The sequence below is a fragment of the Manis javanica genome, chromosome 11, assembly GCF_040802235.1.
Source record: "Manis javanica isolate MJ-LG chromosome 11, MJ_LKY, whole genome shotgun sequence".
Lineage (NCBI taxonomy): Eukaryota > Metazoa > Chordata > Mammalia > Pholidota > Manidae > Manis > Manis javanica.
The window spans coordinates 73,748,910-73,770,141 of NC_133166.1; the positions used below are offsets into that span (position 1 = coordinate 73,748,910).

The 21,232-nt window shown below is 45.9% G+C and overlaps 1 protein-coding gene across 3 annotated transcripts in view; it reads right to left on the reverse strand.

The window, feature by feature from the left end:
* LOC108401104 (poly [ADP-ribose] polymerase 1-like) overlaps window positions 1-21,232 on the reverse strand; it is a 55,473-nt gene continuing 34,241 nt past the window's right edge. The window contains exons 3-4 of one of the 3 annotated variants that reach the window (XR_012122751.1): window positions 21,105-21,181; window positions 1-19,731 (exon numbers count right to left, since the gene is read on the reverse strand). The gene's annotated coding sequence lies outside the window, so the exon portion shown is untranslated. The other 2 variants (XM_073216681.1, XM_073216680.1) reach the window with 2 other exon arrangements.

A 21,232-nucleotide genomic window follows, 5' to 3' on the forward strand; every position in this document is an offset into this window, starting at 1 on the left:
TCATGAAGCAGAGTAAAAGTTTTATTTAAAATTACTTAGAAAGAAGTGCAGGAGTCCTCAGAGAGAGGTGTGCCCTGAAAGGTTGGGTGTTCCCCCTTTTAAGGATTTTTCAGGAATGTGACTGTAAGGTAAAATCGAGCCAAAATGACCAGGTGAGGAAGCAAAAAAGGAGCCAAAAGTTTAATAGGGTGCAATCCTGGGCAATGTTTGCCAGTCTGGTTAGTCACAGGCCAGAGAAGTGCCCAGCAGGGCAGGCAGTGAGTTTATAAAGAAGTTAGGGGGAGGGAGAGCATAGGTCTACAGTGGCACAAGGATTGGCTAGCCTAAGGCACACATCATTGGCCTTTACAGTAGACAAATGGCTAGAAAGCTACTACTCCTTTTCCAGGTTGGGAGGGGGCAGCAGCCGGGGAGTTTGGCATGTCATCAGGCTGGAATCTGTTGGTCTCTTTCCCTTACTAGGCCAGAGTTGGGGGCTTTGCTGCCCCCTTTCCTTATTTGGTGAGGGTGAGCTTGTCTGACGTGCTCACCCCTCCCTCCGATGCCTCCAGCCTTACATTCCAGCTTTTTGGTTATAATGGGTGCTGACTCGAACTGGCTACTTCCAGCTGAGGAGGGGTGGTGTGGGCAGGGTTAAGGCTGGTGGGAGGCTGGAGGAGGCTTGGAGGGAAGGGGCGAGTACTGATGTACCAGCATAGTCTTGTGCACTTCTACCATTGACCTATCGGTGTCTGGAGGTTCCAGCAGATATGTTGTCCTTGTCTCTCAGGACAGACATATCTGCACGATTATCCAGGCTTTGCCCCATCCAGTAGTGTTGTCTGGAAGATGAGAGACAGACCCAGGCTCGTTCATAGCAGGTAGCCTGGATGAAGGAATACAAAGATGAGCATTGGGTAGAACAAGGGGTTATCTTTCCTTGGGGATTTGGTGGAGGGTCTCGTACCTAGCAAATGGTCTTGCCGACTCCTCCTGGGCAGCTAGTTTGGAAATCTCTTAACATTATAGCGGCCCAGTACAATTGATATCCCTGCAACAAGGTACTTTTTGAAAGTAGCATGTCCAGGGGACCAATTGGTGGGGTTGGAGCATGCCTTATATGATGCACTGGTTACAGACCCAGTTTGCCAGAGCCAGATGGGTCATTGTGGCCAGCACTAGTGTGAGTAAGGCACAAACAGAGAGGCCCTATCTCTGTAGACCTCCAACTATCATGACTGGGTGCTTGTTTGAGCCTGGAGATGTGGTACCACAGGGAGTGTCCCAATAGCTTGGCAGCTGTGGGAGTGGTAAGGACCACCATGTATGGTCCCATCCACCATGGTTGGAGGGACCGAGGTAGGAGTTCTTTAAGAAGGACTTCATCTCCCGGCTGTAGAACCTCCGTGATTCTTGGATTCGAGGGGGAGGTGGGTTGAGGCAGGAATTGGTCTGCATGTTCCCTGAGGAGATGTCTTAGGAGTGAGAAGTAAGGTAGGTAGGAGGCTAGAGGGGGTGGAGTTGTAGGCAGGCCTGTGTTTAGAAAGAAGGGTCTACCATACATTAACTCAAAGGCACTTAGTCCAGTGGGTCCCCTGGGGACTTCTCGCAATCAGGTGAGAGCAATTGGGAGTAGGTCTGACCAGGAGGTCTTTACCTCTAAAGAGAGTCTGGAAAGTTGATCCTTGAGAAGGCCATTGGCCCTTTCCACCTTACCTGAGGATTGAGGGTGATAGGGTATGTGTAGTTAATAGGAGATATTTAGAGAGCCAGCCACCAGTTGTGTGACCTTTGAGATGAAAGCTGGTCCATTGTCTGCAGCGACATCAGGAGGCCAAAACAAGGGATGATGGGTTCCACTAATGTCTTTGCCACTACTGGCATAGTCTCTTGGCAGGTAGGAAAGGCCTTGATCCAACATGAAAGTGTATCAACCATAACCAGTAAATATCTGAGCTTCTTGTGTCTAGGCATGTGGGTAAAATCAATCTGCCAATCCTGTCCAGGTAGCGCTCCCCGCAGCTGGTGGAGGGCTGCACAGCATTTGAGGGTGCCTTGAGAAGAAACATGATGACAGGTGGTGCAAGCCATATGTACCTGGTTAATGGTCTTTTGGAGCCCAGGTGGGGCAAAGATAGGGGAGAGAAACCTGTACATAGCCTCTGGACCAATATGGAGGAATTGGTGAACTGTAAATATGATTTCCCTGGCATGGGCCTGGGGAAGAGTTATCCTGTCCTTAAGATGTATCCATCCCTGTTGTCCAGCCATTCCACCCTGGTCTAAACATTGTTGTTTTTCCTCTTTGGAATAATTAGGAGTTATAGAGGGGGAGAGAAACAATACTGGGGAATAATCAGGACCCGAGGTTAGTTGTTGGGCAGTAGCATCGGCTAGAGAATTCCCTTTAGTGACCAGGTCAGTACCTGTCTGGTGTCCCCAGCAATGAACAATAGCCACCTCCTTGGTTTCCTGTAAGGCCTGGAGTAGGTGATGAATTGTTTTATCATTTACAATCAGGGTCCCTTGGGTAGTGAGGAATCCCCTTTCCTTCCAGATTGCTGCATGGCTGTGTGCGATTAGGAAAGCATACTTTGAGTTGGTGTAAATGGTTACCCTAAGTCCTGCTGCCAACTGTAAGGCTTGGGTGAGGGCTACTAGTTCTGCCTTTTGGGAGGTGGTTCCCATCGGCAGGGGAGCTGCCTCCACTATTTCTGAGGAGGAGGAAACTACCGTGTAGGCCGCTCCCCTACACCCATTTGAATCCCTGATTGAGCTTCCATTCATGGACAATTAAGTCTGGGTCAGTGAGAGGTGTGTCCTGGAGACCCTCTTGTAGGAGTCAAAGAGTTTCCACCAGCTCTGTGGAGGAGTGGCTGGGTGTGGCAGATGAACTGGAGGGAGGAAGGAGGCTGGTTGGGTGTAATGATGGTGACACCTGTAAAGTTAACTGGGGGTGCTCAATAAATAGGAGGTGAAATTCCTGCACTCGTGATGGGCTGAGAGAGGCCAAGGATTTGTGGCCCAGAAGGTCCTGTAAATGATAAGAGTATACGGTTATCACCTGTAGGAGGGTTAGTTTCAGAGCTTCTTTGGCAAGGCACGCTGCCACTGCCAGGGCTCTAAGGCAGGGTTGCCACCCCTTAGTGGTGGGATCCAGTTGTTTTGACAGGAAAGTGACCAGTTGGTGTCTGGGTCCTACTGGCTGGGACCAGCACTCCAGTTGCTATTCCCAACTTTTCTGTAGTATATAAGAGAAAAGGTTTGTTAGGGTTAGGCAGCATAAGTGGGGGTGAGGAGAGGAGGGCATTTCACAGTTTTTCAAAAGCATGGGCCACTGTGTAGTAGAGGTGAGTGGCCCAGAGGGCATTTCTTTGGCAGCAGCATACAGAGGCTTAGCTAATAAGGCAAAGTTAGGGACCCAGTGTTGGAAAAACTCCACTAGTCCAAGAAATGACAAGATCTCAGTTTCTGAGGTGGGTGGTAGAAGAGCTCTAATGGAGGCTGTTCAATTCACCGTTAGTGCTCTGGAAGAAGGAGTTAGGGCCACTCCAAGGTATGTAGCCTGTGGGGTGGATAACTGAGCTTTTGATGGAGAGACTCTATCCCTGCTGAGCCAGGAAGTTTAGGAGGGAAGCCATGTCTTGAACAGAGGCCTCTTTTGTGGGGCTACATAGGAGGAGATCATCAACATATTGGAGGAGAGTGTTGACTCCTGTGTCATGATGGGACAGATCTTCTGCCAGTGCCTGTCCAAAAAGGTGAGGACTGTCCCAGAAGCCTTGAGGGAGGACTGTGCAAGTTAGTTGTCTAGTTGGGTGGGTGTCTGGGTCCTCCCAGGTAAAGGCAAACAGTAACTGGGAATTGGGGTGTAGTGGGATGGTGAAGAATGCATCTTTAAGGTCTAAAACTATAAAGTGGGAGGTGTCCGGGGCACACTACCGGCATAGTCTCTTGGCAGGTAGGAAAGGCCTTAGAGTATAAGGGTTAGAGATGACCAGGTGAAGAGGGACTACAGTCTCATTGATTATCCACAGGTCTTGAGCGAGCCAGTAGGCTCCCAATGGCTTCTTGATTGGAAGGATGGGAGTGTTACAGGGAGAATTAGTCGGTACCAGAAGCCCTTGGGAAAGATGGTTAATGATAGGATGGGAAATAGGAAATCGGGGCCTAGAAGGAAAGGAGGATGGGTCCTTGAGGTGGATGAGGACCGGAGCATGATGGCTCACCACTATGGGAGTAGAGGTGTCCCAGACCATTGGGTTAACATCAGTCAACAGTACAGGAGGGTCAGCGGAGGCCTCAGGGCCACAACTTATACTAGCTAGGGCGATGAGTGAACTTGGTTAGGGATGACTAAGTGGCAGGGAGATGGAGGCACCAAGCTTGGATAGGAGACCCCTCCCTAACAAAGGTATGGGACAGGATGGGATGACTAGAAAAGAGTGGGTAAGAGGATGGCCCTCAAACATGCAGGCTACCAGACCTGTCTCTAGAGGCTTAGAGGGAATTCCCATGACACCCATGACTGAGACCTGGGAAGGATGTAAATGCCCATGAAAGGAAGGTAAAACAGAGTAGGTCGCCCCTGTGTCTACCAAAAAGGAGATGGGCTTACCTGTTTCCCACAGCATGGTCCTGGGCTCAGCAAGGGTGATAGGGGTGTTCAAGTCCAGTCTTCAAGTAGGCCAAGAAGGTCTGGAGGAGAGTTCCTTAGGGGGGCCTGCCTCCCACAAGACTCTGTCACGGGAGGACAACCTTCCCCAGCCAGGCACTCTACCTTCCAATGACTTCTTTTACTGCAAACCGGGCAGGGTTTGGTCAGCCTATTTTGGTCGGGTTGGGGCATCTCATTGCCCAGTGGCCTTCCTGGCCACGCCAGAAGGAAGATCCTGGAGGCTCATGAGCTTCGGACCAGTCTTTGGTGTGGTGAGACCCCTGTTCTACTGGTCAGTGGGGTCACTGCGAAGGCTCGGGTCTGGGATGCTATCCTCCTCTCATGTTCTTCATCACAGGTATTAAAGACTTTAAAGGCCATGGTTACCAGGTCATGGAGTGGAGACTGGGGCTCCTCCTCTGCCCATTTTTAACTTACATCTTATGTCTGTGCTGACTGGGTAATAAAATGAGTAGCCAACACCGTGGACCCCAGTGATGAGTTGGGGTTGAGGCAGGTATGTATAGAGAAAGCCTCGGTGAGCCAGTCAAGAAAACAGGCTGGGTTCTCATCAGGTCTCTGAGTAATCTTTCAGCTTATCATAATTAATGGCCTTTTGAGCCATCTTATTCATACCTGCCAGTAAATACTAGAGCATTCGGTCCGTCTGAGTTCCCCCATCTTGGGTATTATAGTCCCATTGGGGGTTTGTGAGAGGAACTGCCTCTGTCCCAATTGGCTTGGCCTGATCCGTGTTATGTGCCTTGTTTGCACAATGTCGGGAGACAGAGGTAACACAGTCATATGAGGTAAGAGTGGAGGTTAGGATAACATGTATATCATGCCAGGTAAGTTCATGGGCTTGAGTTAGGTAGTCAAACTCTTTGGTATTAACTGTGGGGTTAGAGGAATAAGAGCCCAGGAGTCTCTCAATTTGGGATGTTTCCTAGGGAAAAAGGGGCATGAATCTGGACAACCTCTTCTGCCCCTGTAACCTCTCGGCAAGAGGCTGCTAGTTGGACCTTTGGGGTGGCCACTGGGCCTTGGACCAGAGGGCTAGACCAACTGGGAGCTAAGGGTGGCATGGGTACATAAGTTGGTGGCAGGGTGGGAACAGGAAGTGAAGGAGAAGACAGCGGCAATGCCAGGAAAGGATACAAATATGGAACAGTGGGTGTGGGGAGGGTTGTAGGGTCGGGAGAGAAAGGAGGTGGGTCTGTGCTGGGGGTAGTCTTGTCCATGGCTTCCGGAACCAGAGGGTAGGAGGAGCCTGTTCCAGTGGGGAAAGAGGGCAGTGAAGATGGAAGGAGAGGGGCAGAGGGTGGTGCAGACACAGGAAGAGGAGCAGGAAGATGGCATGGCTGAGAATGAAGGACCTAAAGATGGCAGCGAAGTGAGGACAAAGGACCTAAAGATGGCGATGATGTGGGTGAGGACAAGGGACCTAAAGATGGTGGCGATGCAAGGGGAGGGGATCATGGGCTGAGGGAGGTGGGCAACCAAGGTCCTCCGGCGGATCTGAAAAGGAGGAAGGACTGGGCAGAGTAAGAGGCTGACACTCCTTAACTGGAGACCAGGCCAGGAGAACCTGGGTCATTGAACACTTAACATAAAGGTCAGGGCGGGAGCGCTATGTCCAAAAGGTCTGGACATACAGGACTTCAGACCACTTCCCAGTTCGGTGACAGAAGTTAGGTTGGTGAGAAGGCTAAAATCAAAAGTTCGCTCTGGGGGCCAGAGGATACTAGGGCCAAGTCTGAGAACAGAGTCGGACCAGTTTCCGTTTACAGATCTCCTCCACTATATCTAGCGTTGCCAGATTGGATATGAGACACTGCAGAGGGGTCTGAGCCTTCAATTTAGAGGACTGGTTCCCCATGTCTGTTACCCATTTCCCAGAGCCCCTAAACTGGTGAGCCCAGCGTCCCAAACTCGCTCAGGTTAGGAGACAGGGAAGTATCGTACTCTTCCCCGGAGATCTGGGAGCCTGGATGAGGACGTCTCCTCTATCTCGGGACCAGGACAGGCTTAATGCCTGGAGAACCTGGACGTAGCTATGATTTTGAAGTTAACTGAACCAGGTGGAGACAGGACTGGGAAAACAGACCAGGGAAAGGAGGGACTCACCAAATCACTGTTCAAAGTGCTGAGAGTGGGTGGAGGTACTGGATTGGGTAAGGAGGGGTGGGAGCTACCGGTGGCTGGCTGGAGCCCCACACCTTATCTCCTTCCCAGGTTTTGGCACCAGATGTAAGGTTAAATCAAACCAAAATGATCAGGCAAGGAGGCAACAGAGGAGCCAAAAATTTAATAGGGCACAATCCTGGGCGATGTTTGCCAGTCTAGTTAGTCACAGGCTGGAGAAGTTGTGCCCAGCAGGCCAGGCAGTGAGTTTATAAAGAAGTTAGGGGGAGGGAGAGCATAGGTCTACAGTGGTGCGAGGATTGGCTACCCTAAGGCACATGTCATTGGCCTTTACAGTAGACAAATAGCTAGAAAGTTACTCCTCATTTTACAGGTTGGGAGGAGGCAGCAGCCAGAGATTTTGGCACGTCATCAGGCCAGAATCTGATGGTCTCTTTCCCTTACTAGGCCAGAGTTGGGGGCTTTGCCGCCCCCTTTCCTTATTTGGTGAGGGTGAGCTCGTCTGACATGCTCACCCCTCCCTCCGGGGCCTCCAGCCTTACAGTGACAAAGGGCTAGGGGTGTGGACTTAAGTGGTCTAAAGTATCTTTGATAAGATGTTAAGTTTCTTATCAGCCCTCTAGGTAATTCTGCAAAATTAGCTTATCAGTCAAGACAGTCCTTCCTCCAAGGTGGGCAGAGTTATTTGGGGTGCTAAAGAGTATGTTAAGAATCTTTCTTCTTAACTACTTGGGGTGTTTTTTTTCAAAATGCAATTTTGGCTTTAAGGTGGGATCTCCCTGTCTTTATTATGCTGTTTATAGGTGGGCCTTTTAGCAGGCTAGAGTAAATCTTAATGATCTAATTAACACAATGAAGACATGGGCTGTGCTCAGATACTTTTATATGGGTTGCTCTTGACCTTTTAGGCTTTAACTGATTAACTCATTAACTCTGAGTCTTTTCTGGATTTCTAGTTTTAACTGGTTAACCAAGTCCTTTCTAGGGGGCTTTACTGACCTTGTTTTCTTTCCACCCTGCTCATGTCTATTTTCCTGCCTAACATTAGGAAGACATTTCCTCTACCCCTGGAAGTTCTTCTAGCTGGTTTATGTCATATTGACATGAGATAGACCAACAGGAAAAAACAAGTTTAATTACATACATACGGGGAAGCCATAGATGTGGCTTCCAAAGATGGTCAGGGAGAATGAGATATAGATGTCATCCTGAACCAAAGAGAAGGGTGTGGGGGCCTGAGACTTTAAGGAAAATGGAAACAGTTCACAGGTATATAAAAAGAGTAAATATTTTAAACAAAATAGTTGGGGGGCCATACAGAAACAGTGGGGCACCGTGAGAAATTTTAAGATTTTAACACATTTTGTTATAGTCCTTCCTGTCTGGGAAGAAAATAGATATGAGCGAGGTGGAAAGGGAAAAAGGCCAGGAAAGTCCACTAGAAAGACCCAGAATTAATCAGTTAAAGCTCAAAAAGCCAGGAGCAACTTGGCCTGGAATGTTTGAATATTCCCCAGATAAAGGAGGGTACTTCAGCATAGCCCATGTCTTTATTATGTTAATCATACAAGCCCAGCTTATTTTTTCACTTTACCTATATGCTGTTTTTTCCTCCTTGGGCCCTCCTCAAGTAGTTTGCAACCTAGGTAACTAATCTAGCGTGCAGGCCAAGCCATAAATATAGTAAAAGGCAGGAAGTTAAGAAGTAACATTCTTAACTTACTGTTTAGCAAACAGACAATAACTCGGCCCACCTTGGGGGTTGGGCAGGCAACCTTGTTTGATAGGCTCCCAGGCCAAGAATGATGGGCGTCCCAGGGAGAAATCAGAGCAGGAAGTTCCTTGTGTTGTTAATTTTAAGTATTCAAACACCACTTAACAGGTCTGCACCCCCAGGCCTTAGTCATATTTCTGACGAATCCTTAAAAGGGGGAACCCCAGCCTTTTGGGGTGCTTTCTCCGAGGTTGCTGGTATAAGATAAATTTTAGCCAAAATAAGCAGGTGACGAGAGGCAACGAAGGGCCAGGCAGTTTACTTGAGTGCAATTTTCGGGTGATGTTCCCAGGTCTGGCTTTCACAGGCCGGGGAAGTCACATTCAGCAGGGCAGGCAGCTAATTTTTAAAGAAGGCAGGGGGAGGGATAGCAAAGGAATACAGTGGCACGGGGATTGGCTTACCTAGGGTACGTGGGGGGTCTCTCATTGGCCTTTAGTCAGGTACTGGAAAGTTACCACCACTCTTCTAGATTGGGGGAGGGCTCTAGTTAGGAAAGTTGTCCGATCAGACTCTGGAATGTTGTCAGACTGGAACCTGTTGGTCTCTTTGCCTTGTTTGGTGAGGCCTGAGCTTGTCCAGCAGGCTCACCCCTTCCCCTGGAGCCTCCAGCCTTACATTCCAGCCTTTAGTCATAATGGGCGATGACTTAGTCTGGCTACTTCTGGCTGACAAGGGGCATTGTGTGTGGGGTTTCTTAGCATGTAGTTACATTGCTCTGACTGCAAATATCTTGCCTTGCCTTTTCTAGAGACTCTCACCTTATTCTGTCTAAGCCTATGGTTCTTGTCTCACTTTCTCTTCTACAGACAGAGATTCTAGCGGCTGCTAGGGAAAAGGGGCAATGACCACTCTGGCTGCTTCATGCTGAGAGGGGGTGCAGTAAAGGGTGCAGCTAGGTTTTCATCACTGGTCAGTTGAGAGGGCCTTGGAAGGTTGGCACTTCTATTCTGGGTTTCATTTTTATTACTATTTTCAGTTTTGTGGCTTCTAGGCAAGACAGTACAAATTGTGTTATTAGGTTAAGTAGCAACATCTGGAGTTGGATTTTCTATTCTGGAAGGACAAACTTGATGAGATTAAGAATGCATGGCTGAATATGAGAACTAGAAATATAAAGACTTTAATTGAGAATCATAGCCAGGTATTATGGGGAAACTAGAATTCTGGATCGAGTTTACATCTCAATGACTAGTATTAGGATTTAGTATAGATAAGACTGCATTATTAAAACAATACTTCTCTTTAAAATCACTCTCATTTTTATTAGAAGTAACCAGATTAAAAAAATGATTAACACGTGGCTTTATTATTTGCATAAGTGCAGCAAGAAGAGCAATTGATTACATAGGCTCTTTCAAATATGCTTTGCTGGAACTTTTTGTAAGGAATTTCAGATTGAACTTTTAAAGGCTTCTTTTCTTGAGGCCAGACAGCTAAGCCAGACTTGCTAGCAGGTTGTGCCTGCAGTACTTGTACACTTGGGTGAATTCTTCCCTTCTTCAGGTTCTCAAGACATTCTTGAGGTTCCTGCATCTGCCAGGAAGTGACTTTCTTTACTCACCTGGTAAGGCTGCTCGGAACTCTGTAAGCAAGGTACCAGGCCAGTTTTTCTAAGGGGCTTTGTTGGCTTTATAAAGTCAATCTTAGTTCCTTAAAGCTGTCTGTTTATATCTGAGTTTACACATGTGTCTCTCAGGTATGACATTCTAGTCAAAGGCTTGGTAATATAACCAGTGTTTTTAATTGGTCTTCTTACAAGGAAAACAGATTCTTATTGAACTTGTGCAAATAAACATACTGCCATGAAATGTAAAAATAGTTACTGAGAGTTTTTAAATTTTGGAGGGATCAGGTAGAAAGAAAAAGTCTCAATTCTGCTTATAAAGGCAGTCATTTACTAAACTGTTGTCAGCTTAAGAGGAAAAGCTTAAAACACTTTATCAACATTTGAAACAAAAAGCCACAAAATCATCTTCATTAGTTTACTTAATCTTATGTAACTAATACCTGTTCTGCTGAAATCTAGTTCTTTAGTAGTTTAGGAGTAATAAAACAGTGACTATAAATGACAAAAGACTTACAAATGACAATGGTTAAAGATCTGATGAGAGCTTACTGTAAGACAGTTGACATAAGGAAATATGGATATTTCTGTAACAAAACATTCAGTAACAAAGTTGAGCATCATTTCCTTTGACAGTGCTTTCCAGGTAATTATATATCATATAAAGAAGCTAAATTAGCCAAATACTTTCTCCAATGAGAAAAAGTTCCTCTGACATGTTCTAGGGGCCCTCTGGAAAATATCAGAGTTAACTAGAGGTAAAAGTACTTTTTTGAATTTGATTTTGGGAAGTTGTTAGAAGAAAGTTTTTTTGGCACTTGCTTAAATAGGATTATAGGTTGCTATGAAGCAATACTTATCTATTTAACTAGAATTACAACAAAATATCTCAAAGGCAAATAAAGAAGGTTACACAGTTGTTAGCAAAGTTTAGCTTTTAGTCCTTTTAATAGTAAGATCTCATTTTCTTAAAGAGTCCGACAACTCACTAAGACTTTTAAGCATAAGAAACTGCTTTGGTAAAACAATTAGAAGAACCTTCTGCAATCTTTCAATATTAAGAGCAGACTAACAGTTAAGAAAACTTTGTCTTTTTAACTGAAAACAAAATTCTGATTTTGCTATGTACTTGATGCTGAGACTCATTTGCTTTAGTTTTATATAGTATGACCATATTAAATTCTTCTACAAACTTTTTACAACTTTCTTTTTACATTTAGATTTCTCTCTCTAAATAAACAGCTGTACTTTAGAACAAAGTTACTTTCTTTTATCAAAAGACACATTCACATTCTTTAGCATGTAGAAATGTTTTCCTTATTACTTTAAGGAGTTTTAATTAGAACTTAAAACCATTACTTTAACCTTCGGTGAACACTGAAAAATAGGCCACTGTAAACTGTTACACTAGCATTCTTCAGATTGATACACCTATGAACGTATATTATCATTTTTGGAAATGTGCTTTACAGCACAATTTCTCATTAGGCACAAATTATGTCTATATCATAGCAAACTAAGAATTTTGGTTATCACATAATTCTCAGGCTGTTTGCATATATATAGTTATACATTAATACAGTATTATTATTAAGACATTTATTTGCTATGCTTGTTTACTTATTTTTAGCAGGTATGCTACTTACAAAACTTTTACCAAACATTAGACAAAGTTAAACTTTTCTTTAAGCATCTTCTTGAAATGTTTAACAGATAACGTTAATTTAAATGACTTTAAGTAAACTTTGGCAGCTGATAACTATAAGGACATGTCTGTTTCAGTTAAACTTAAATTAGCATTAATGCTTAATATTTTTTATTAGATTTTCTGGAAGTTTTAGAATGCCCAATTTTTACAAGTGCTTGTTTTTAAATAAATTTTTATTAATTCCGTCTGGAGGTAGGAAAATATTTTTCATTTACACACTTAGGCACACAAACATACAAATTGAGACATAATTACTACAGTTAGCAACACTTTTCATATAAAAACTTATACACAGACAAACTGATATAAAGATTTGAGTTACTGATATTTAATTGCTTTCCTTCTTTTTAGCTTCTGGTCTGTGGCTTCCGGAACTGGAGAGCAGGAGGAGCATGTTCGGGTGGGGGAAGAGGGCAGTGAAGGTGGAAGGAGGGGGAGGGGGTGGTGCAGCCACCAGAAGAGGAGAGGAGTAGGACGATGGCATGGTTGAGAATGTAGGATTTTAAGATGGCAGCAACATGGGGGAGGACAAAGAACTTAAAGATGGTGGTGGAGAGGGGTGGGGGTAGCGAGCTGAGGGAGGTGGGAGACTAACATCCTCTGGGATCTGAAAAATGAAAAGGAAGAAGGACTGGGCCGAGTAAGAGGCTGACAATCTTTAACTGGAGATTGGGCTAGGAGAACTTGGGTCATTGAACACAATGTAAAGGTCTGGGTGGGAGCACAATGTCCAAAAAGCCTGCACATACAGGATTTCACTCCACTCTCCTCTCCAGTGGCAATAATTAATCAAGGTGGTGAGAAGGCCAAAATTGAAAATTCCCTCAGGGGGCCAGCGAGATTGATTGTCCAAGGGATACTGAGGCCCGGCCTCAGAGCAAAGAAAGACTAGCTTCCATTTGCAAACTTCCCAGGACAAATATAGAGTAGCCAAATTAGAAATGAGACACTGCAGTGGGGACTGAGCCTCCGCTTTTGAGGGCTGATTCCCCATGTCTATAGCAAAGGATTCTGTTTGACCTGGCCTGTCCATTTGGGTCCCCCGGGAAGCAAATGCCAAAAAAATGTCTCCCACACCACAGGGCTGGGGGTGGGCCGGATGCCTGCAGACATCCTGGGGCTGGGTTAGGGACGTCTCCTGCACTGCAGGGCCAGCGGTGGGCCGGATGCCCCAACCTGGACATAGCTATGATTTCTAAAGGACCAGGTGAAATGGATTTAGGAAGGGAAACATACCAGGGGAAACTGAGGGACTCACCAGAAAATAGTCCACGCAGCGGAGAGCAGGCCGAGGTCCTGGGTTGGGGAAGGAGGGGGCAGGGCCACCAGTGGCCGGTTAGGGCCCCACGCTCACACTCCTTCCCGGGTTTCGGCACCAAATGTAAGATAAACTTTAGCCGAATTAAGCAGGTGACAAGAGGCAACGAAGGGCCAGTTTATTTGAGCACAATTCCCAGGTGATGTTCCCAGGTCTGGCTATCACAGGCCGGGGAAGTCACATTCAGCAGGGCAGGCAGTGAGTTTTTAAAGAAGGCAGGGGGAGGGAGAGCAAAGGAATACAGTGGCATGGGGATTGGCTTACCTAGGGTACGTGGGGGTCTCTCATTGGCCTTTAGTCAGGTACTGGAAAGTTACCACCACTCTTCTAGATTTGGGGAGGGCTCTAGTTAGGAATGTTGTCCGATCAGACTCTGGAATGTTGTCAGACCGGAACCTGTTGGTCTCTTTGCCTTGTTTGGTGAGGCCTGAGCTTTTCCAGCAGGCTCACCCCTTCCCCTGGAGCCTCCAGCCTTACAGCCTGCACTAAGTGCATAACCTTTTAATCTTAATCTCTCTCTACAACCTTTAAGGGCACCTCTCCTCACTGAGGTTGCCTGCTATACTTTTTCTCTAAGTAACTTTAAATAAAACTTTGATTCTGCTTCAGTATTGTGCCTCTGCCCTTCAATTCTTTGTCACAGTGGGGACAAGAACTGAGGAAAATATACAATGCTCCCCAAACACTTCCTATTGACCCTAATTTAGTTTTACAGTACAGCTATCTATGGTGATAGCTTTGCTCCATGAGCAGGTCCTCCTTCTAAAATCCTTTTATGCAGTTGGTGGGGGGTGGAGGGGAGGTCAAAGTATCTTCCTGAGTCTTTTGGGCCTTGATGGTTTTCAGCTCAAAATAATGTGCATGTCACAGCAGCACATCTTGGGCTGGCCTGCCCTTGGTTCCCACACAGGACAGGGCTCAGCTCAGGGGCCTTGTGTATGGCTGTGATCCCAGGGCTTGAATGCCAGAACCCCTTAGACCTCCGTCAACACAGTATGTCAAACCGATAGCAACTCAGTGGCTACACCCACCAAGGACTCAAGTGTGGACCAAGGCAAATGTCTTGACCTCCCTGTCCCTCGGCTTTTCCATCCGTGAGGTAAGGACAATGCCACTGTGCTGTTATCACAGGCTGTACTTCTGATGGGAGGAGCCTGGTCGATACAGATCTGCTTAGGCTTTGGGGCTTTCCCACCAAGGCCCTGGTTGTGCTGTAATTACTGAAGCACATTTTGAGATCTGTGTGGTGGGAGCCCAGGGTGGGATGGAACTTGAGAGGTTCAGTGTTTACCAAACTTTATTCAGCAGACTGAAAGTTCTATGAGATGTTAATGGGTGTCCTGTGTGGTGGGCGTGGGTGTGAGAGTGTGGATGTTAGTGTTCAGTGGTCAAATAATTTGGGAAACTCTTCCCAGTATGTTTCCCCCTTAATAAGTCATAATATTACTAAAATAAAGACTCCAACAAGCCTGTAGCAAAGGATTATGTTTGACCTGGCCTGTCCATTTGGGTCCCCCAGGAAGCAAATGCCAAAAAAATTAGATGTGCAGAGGTTTATTGGGGGTAATGCCTGTGTGCAAAAGGGGAGGGAACAGAGGGGGCAGGGTACCTTAGACCACAGAGCAAGTCTGGCACCTGTGAAAAGAGATGGCAGATGATGGGGCAAGAGGGGCCTCAGCCCACCCAAGAGAGTCTCAGCCAACCCACAAGGACCCCCAGGCAAAGTAGGCTGGGCCAGTCCAAGGCCACAGTGGGCAGAGCCGGCCAGCCCAGCACCTGTGCAGTGTTGTCATTGGCTGGAGCAGCCTGGGGAGAGCCTGTCTTCATCTTGAATGTTCTGCACATATTTACGAGTTATTTTTCTTCTTTTTTTTATTGAGGTATAATTGATATACATTATTTTAGTTTCAGGTGTACAATATAATGATTCAATATTTGTGTAAATTGCTAAATCATCACCACAGTAAGTCTAGTTAACACTGGTCACCAAATATACAGGTTTTTTTTCTTGTGATGAGAACTTTTAAGATTTACCCTCTTAACTTTCAAATATGCAATACGGTATTATTAACTATAGTCACTATGCTATACATCACATCCCAGGACTTATTTATTTAATAATAACTGGAAATTTGTACCTTTTGACCCCTTTCACCCATTTTGCCCCCCACTGCTCTGGTAACCACCAATCCATTCTCTGTATGGATAAGCTTGATTTTTTAAAAATATTCTACATGTAAGAGAAATTACACAGTATGTCTTTGACTTATTTCACTTAACACATTGCCTTCCACATTCATCCATGCTGTTGCACACAAATGTCAAGATTTTCTTTTTTATGGCTGAATAATATTCCATTGTGTATATGTACTGTACCTTTATCCATTCATCCGTAGATGGACTTATAGGTTGTTTCCATGTTTTGGCTATTATAAATAACGCTGCACTGAACACGGGGGTGTAGACAACTTTTCAAGCTAATGTTTCTGGTTCCTTTGGGTAAACCCTCACTATAACCCAATGAGGTAGGCCTTGCTGTCCCTCCCACATTTACAGATGAGGAAGCTGAGGCACATGGGTTTGAATGACTTGCTCAGTGCCACCTGGCAGTGTTAGTACTGTGGAGTTTAAACTCAAGGCTGCATTTGGGGACCACGGCCCTGGCCATGGGGCACTGAGGCTGGAGCAAACACACAGGAAATGAGTGCTCTGACCCTTGCTCATCGGCACTGCAGATGGCAAAGCCACAGCCCCGAAATCTCAGCTCTCACCTGCACTGCCTTGGGTGGGTTACCCCTTCCCTCCTTGAGAACCTTTCTGCCCTCTGCTCTTGGACACCTCCTTCCAGCTCCTGGGCTGCTCTTTTTGGGCCCTTTCCTGCCTCAAAACCAGCCTGGCCTGACATCTACTGAGCCTCCAGGCACAGGGCCCACTGGTGAACACAGCCAGTGCTTGGCCGGAATCACCAGGCTCTTTCCACTGACTGGGCCTCTTCCTCCTCTGGGATGTGGTCTGTTTGTTTCCTTTTCTTTCTTAATATGTGTATACACAGAGGAGGCTTCTCTATAGCCTTTGAGATATTTATTTTTTAAAATATGAATCTGGGCTTCCAGGCAGAGCTAGAGGAACCTCAGTGGTGCCCCGGTCATTCTCCCTTTAAATCTGCACCAGATTTAAAGCCCAGAAAGACATTCCTTTGTGTCAGAACCGAGCGAGGATGGGCTGGCCCAGGCTGTCACCCTCTAAGGGTTGGCACAAGGCTCTTCCTGCTGGAGAGAGGCTCTGCTGAGAGGCTCCCAGAGCATGAAGACCTGCATGAGCCCAAATAAGGGCATGTTACAAAGGTCTTCAGAACTGAGTCTAAGTGTGAGTCACTTCTTAGCGACACTGTCACACAGTGTCTGACTCAGAGTGGAGATTTTTCAGCGTTTAATGGAAAGAAGGAGGAGGACAGGCCACCTCACCCCTCTACCCACTGCACAGCAGGGATCAGCCACCTGGGGAGGCCAGGTGCTCTGGGGCCTTGTGCTCAGGACTGCCACCCCTGGGTTCTGCTTTGGGATGGGCTGCTCTGACAGGGTTGAAAGCTCAGGCTGGAGGAAGACCCCCCCACAAAGCAGGGGCCTTCGCAGCTGGCTCCCCCTATTACCCACCTTGATTTTGTTATTCTCCATTATACTACTGGCTTTGCTTTTGCTTGCATTTTTGCCAAAGACTAAGCTAACCTTTGATAAGCAGTACAGAAAAGAGGAGAACATAAACTCCCCAGAAGCTTTTCAGGACAGTGCTCCTGAAGAATAGAACACGCAGGAGCCAGATGGCGATCTTGGCATAGAATATCAAAACCTAGAGTCAGTTAGTCAAACATTGACTACCCCATCTCCACCTAAGTAGGAATGCCCCCCTTGTTTGCAATGCTAGTGAGATTAGTAATGAAGAGTTTTATAGGATAGAGAAATCAAGTTATAGGAGAATACTGAAAGGAATAACCCTGACACTTAATCAATCTTCTCATGTTTTCTTTCCTCTGCTACTTCTATAGTTTTTCTTCTTCCTTCCTAATTACAGCCCTTTACTAGAATTTGTGCCTCATATGTGAAATTACCAAGTATAATAATTCTTCAAAGTGGTAAAGATACCTCAAGACAAGTGCTGGGCATAGAAGCCATGGAACATAAATCTGCAAGGAAGTGAAAAGCTAACATTTTCAAAGAATATTACTTCTCTCTCACTTACCAGCTTTACATCTCCCTGTATGGCCCCGGAAGATGGCTGGTTAGCCAGAGACGGATAAGATTCCTCAAGGGAGGAACAACCTAAGACAGGCACAGTTGCAGGGGGGCCATCAGGTGAGAAAACGGGGGCTAACAGAGGTGAGGCTTAGAACCTCAACCCTCAGTTTTGAGAGAAATTGTCTACACCCATGGATGTTTTGTTGCCCTTGTCTGGCTTGGATTAATATCTAATCTATAGGCACATCTGATCATCTACACTTGCCTTCTTACAGTTCTAAATCATGCTATCTTTATCTTGCATCTACCTACAATAGAATAAATATTATGAGGGGATAAAATATACCCATTGCATTAGAAATATAGATGATACCTGCCTAGCTAACTGTAGTAGCGAGTGACCTGTATTTCACCCTGAGCTGATAGACTCCATAGTCACTGCTACATGCTGCATGTTTCTGCGGTCACATGCACTATCTAGAAATTGTGTTGCACAGAAATGTAAAACACAATAGAGTACATGTTGCTAGGAAAAGTTTCGGTCAAGAAACAGAAAAAAATCACCTAACACTTGACCAACCATGAATAGATTAGGAAGAAAAAGAAAGTAAAAAGCTTGCCTATACCTATTAATCAACTGCCTACACCAATTAATCAACAGAATAAAAAATAATCATATCCTTGTGCAAAACGGTATAAAGCTGTCATCGGCACTTTGTCAAGAGACCACCTCTATCTGACTCTGTGTCCTGTCTCTCCATGCACTGACTCCGTTTCATACTTTTGGGCTTCATACCTGCACCCCCTGCTGGAGCTGGACTCTAGCACCTCACCTTTCTACTTTTACTTAGAAGGTGGCGCCTCTCTGGGATTTCTTTCCAGCCCAGCAGTCCAGGCACTGACTGATCAAAACACAAGTAATGCACAAGTGCTGTCTACCATGAATTATGGTGATGTCGATTTGAATAAAAACTAAAAAGCATGGTGATCAATCATTAGAGCTAGTACCTTAGCCCCTTTTATATGACCTGTTACAGGGCTTTTCACAAAGTGCTCACAAAGTGCTCAGTGTGTGTGTGTCTGGTTCCGCCTGCCTGTGAGTTCCTGACATGCACTGGGTCCTCATTCACCTTGCAGCCCAGCTGCTGGGTCCCTGGTAAGGGTCCACTGCCTGGAGGATCTGATGCAAAACTTCACTGGGTAAAGCTGGTTGGTATCTTCAATGTTTGCATCAGTGGTATTGAGGGTCCTGTGTCCTGCTGCAGAAGCTCCTGAATAGACGGCTTTGAGGGGCCTAGATTTAATACCTACCAGGATTGCTGCAGATGGCTGTGTTTAGATGTGCACCAACCCTTTTTACAAAAGAACCTGCAGATTCTTGCCCCAGATTCTTCCCCCCACCCTGCCAGGGGAGAGGTGAGAATGCACCTGGACAAGGCCCATTTCCCTGCCTCCCTCTCCCCCTCTGTGGCTGGGTGCCCACCCCTCAGGTGTGCTGCATGGGGAGGCAGGAAGTCCTGGAAATCATCAGGGTATCTTCTAAGACTGGCCATGAGCACCCTGCCAACCTCAGCACCCTTCACCCCTGGGGCATTAGGGCATCAGTGACAGAGGCAAACCAGGGGTAAACCCTGGGCCAAGGGACAGCCCCAGGGCCTCTTGTGTGTGGGGCTGGGGATGGGATGGAGGTAGTGGTGGTAAAACAGGGCCCAGAAGAGCAGGAGGGACTCTATTTTAAGCTAAACCCCCATTCTGGGGCTTAATTAAAAGGTAAAATTCCTAAAATGTCCTTAAAAACAAAGTATTTCCATTAACTGGCCATATGACTAACAATTTAACTTAAGCCAGAACAAACACTCCCAAGAATTAGTAAACAAGTCTGTTTTCACTGAAATCATTACCTTGAGGAAAGAAAAACTTAAAAAATTCTTTTGTGTAAAGTTTATCCTATAGAAACATCAAAAAGGAGGCCCCGACCATATTTTGGAAAGTCAGTGGACCAACATCTGCTGACTGTGGAGTGGTGCCCCCAAAAAGCAAATGGCAGAGGTAACACCATGAAATAATTCATCAGGACCATTCCTCCCAGCCTCTGAAACTGCCTTTATGAGCCCCACACACAGCCGTGGGCAGGAGGTCACATTCTTTTCCACACTCCCTTGTACGCAGGCTGCCTCTGATGAACTATACCCGTTTGCTTTCACATTCAGTGCTTATTTCTAGAACATTGAAACTCAAGAACTTGGCCTTTGGGGGGTCTGGTAACAGTGGTGGAGGGGAAGGTGGGAAGGGTGGGAGGGCTGGGACGTGTGGGTCCGATCCTGCAGGGCCTGTGAGGGCAGAGGGAGTCACTGAAAGGCAAAGGAGGTGTGTGTCAGGCGTCTGGGCAGTTTCTTCCGGGTTTCTCCCTGCCCGCCCGCACAATGGCATAGCCTACCTACTCTTTCCGCACCAAAAAAGCTCTCCCTGGACAGAAATGGTCCTTTCCACCCTTTCATGGGGTCGGGTCATTTCTGAGTGTCAAGAGTTTTAAAGATCACCATTTCCAGATATAAGCCTGTTGTTAAGTCTTCACCCCCAGACAAAGCAGCGGGCTGGGAAGGGTAGGCCCCTCCGAGGCCTCTTTGGTGTTGCGCTGGCTCCACCACGCGGCAAGATCCAGTAGTTACTTCGAAGCAAGAGAACCCCCATGGAGCTGTGGCGAAGGAAATCGCTACTTCAAAAGGCCTTTGATACTTCTCAGCATAAACTACGAAAACTGGCAACGCGGATGGCAAGCAGGCTCGAGTCCAGATCCCGAAGGGCTCTGGGTCTGATGCTGACACTGCCTGGCTTGCTGTTCTCTCCTTTCCTCCCTCGATCTCTGCGATCTGTCCTTTGTCTCTGTTTCCCACCTGTCTCTACCTACTTATGTACCTACATCTATCATCTATATATTTACATATGTATCTTTCATGTATGTATGTATATATGATTCTACATATGTAGTTATGTATCTATGCATGTATCTTTCTTTCAGGAAAAAAAAAGAAAAAAAATCCTAAAAAACAAAACCCCAATCTCAAAGGTTAGTGTTCTCACCTTGTATGACTTGAGTCAGTTTTGTTTATAATCCAGAAATCTACTTTAACATTCCTTAGACAGTGCCTATAATATTTAATCTCTCAAAAATTCTCTTTGAACCAGCTTTTCCATCCTGCTGGGTCTCTCTTAATTAGGTATGTACAGTGTAAAAAATTAGGTAAATAAAGGCACCCTCACTTTACATTTACTAAAGTAAATAAATGAAATAAACACTTAACTTATACAAAAGTATACTTTTCCCCATGAGTTCAAATTGACCTTAATTCCAAAGGAACACCTTATGATTTGGTTTAAGTTCCGCCTGTCCATATTTGTAATTTTCTTCCAAGAAGAAACAGGACCTGCATTATTCTTAACATTTTCTTCACTTAACATAAGAATACACAGTTTTGAACTGCAACCCCACACTACTGTGAAAACTGAGACTACTACCCAGTGGGCAGTATCTGTTTACAGTCATTATTATATTCACTGAGGACATGTGCTAAAAGTGACCTGGGTAGCCTCTTAGATTAGTTCATCTTCTCCCCTGTCCCAGAAAAGTTCCCATGAAAACAGGTCCTATTTGTACAGGGTGGCCTCATCAATAGAAGTATCAAATAAAAACGTCCCAGAATGTAAATAAAAGAGTTATACTCACCTCCCAGGTATGGTGGTTTCAATTTACCAGTGCCTGTATCTTTGCTAAGCCTTCTGCTGTACCTGCGCATTAGTTTTCTGTCAGTGGAAAACGAGAGTATCGGCCTGTTTTAATGAACTCCAGATATG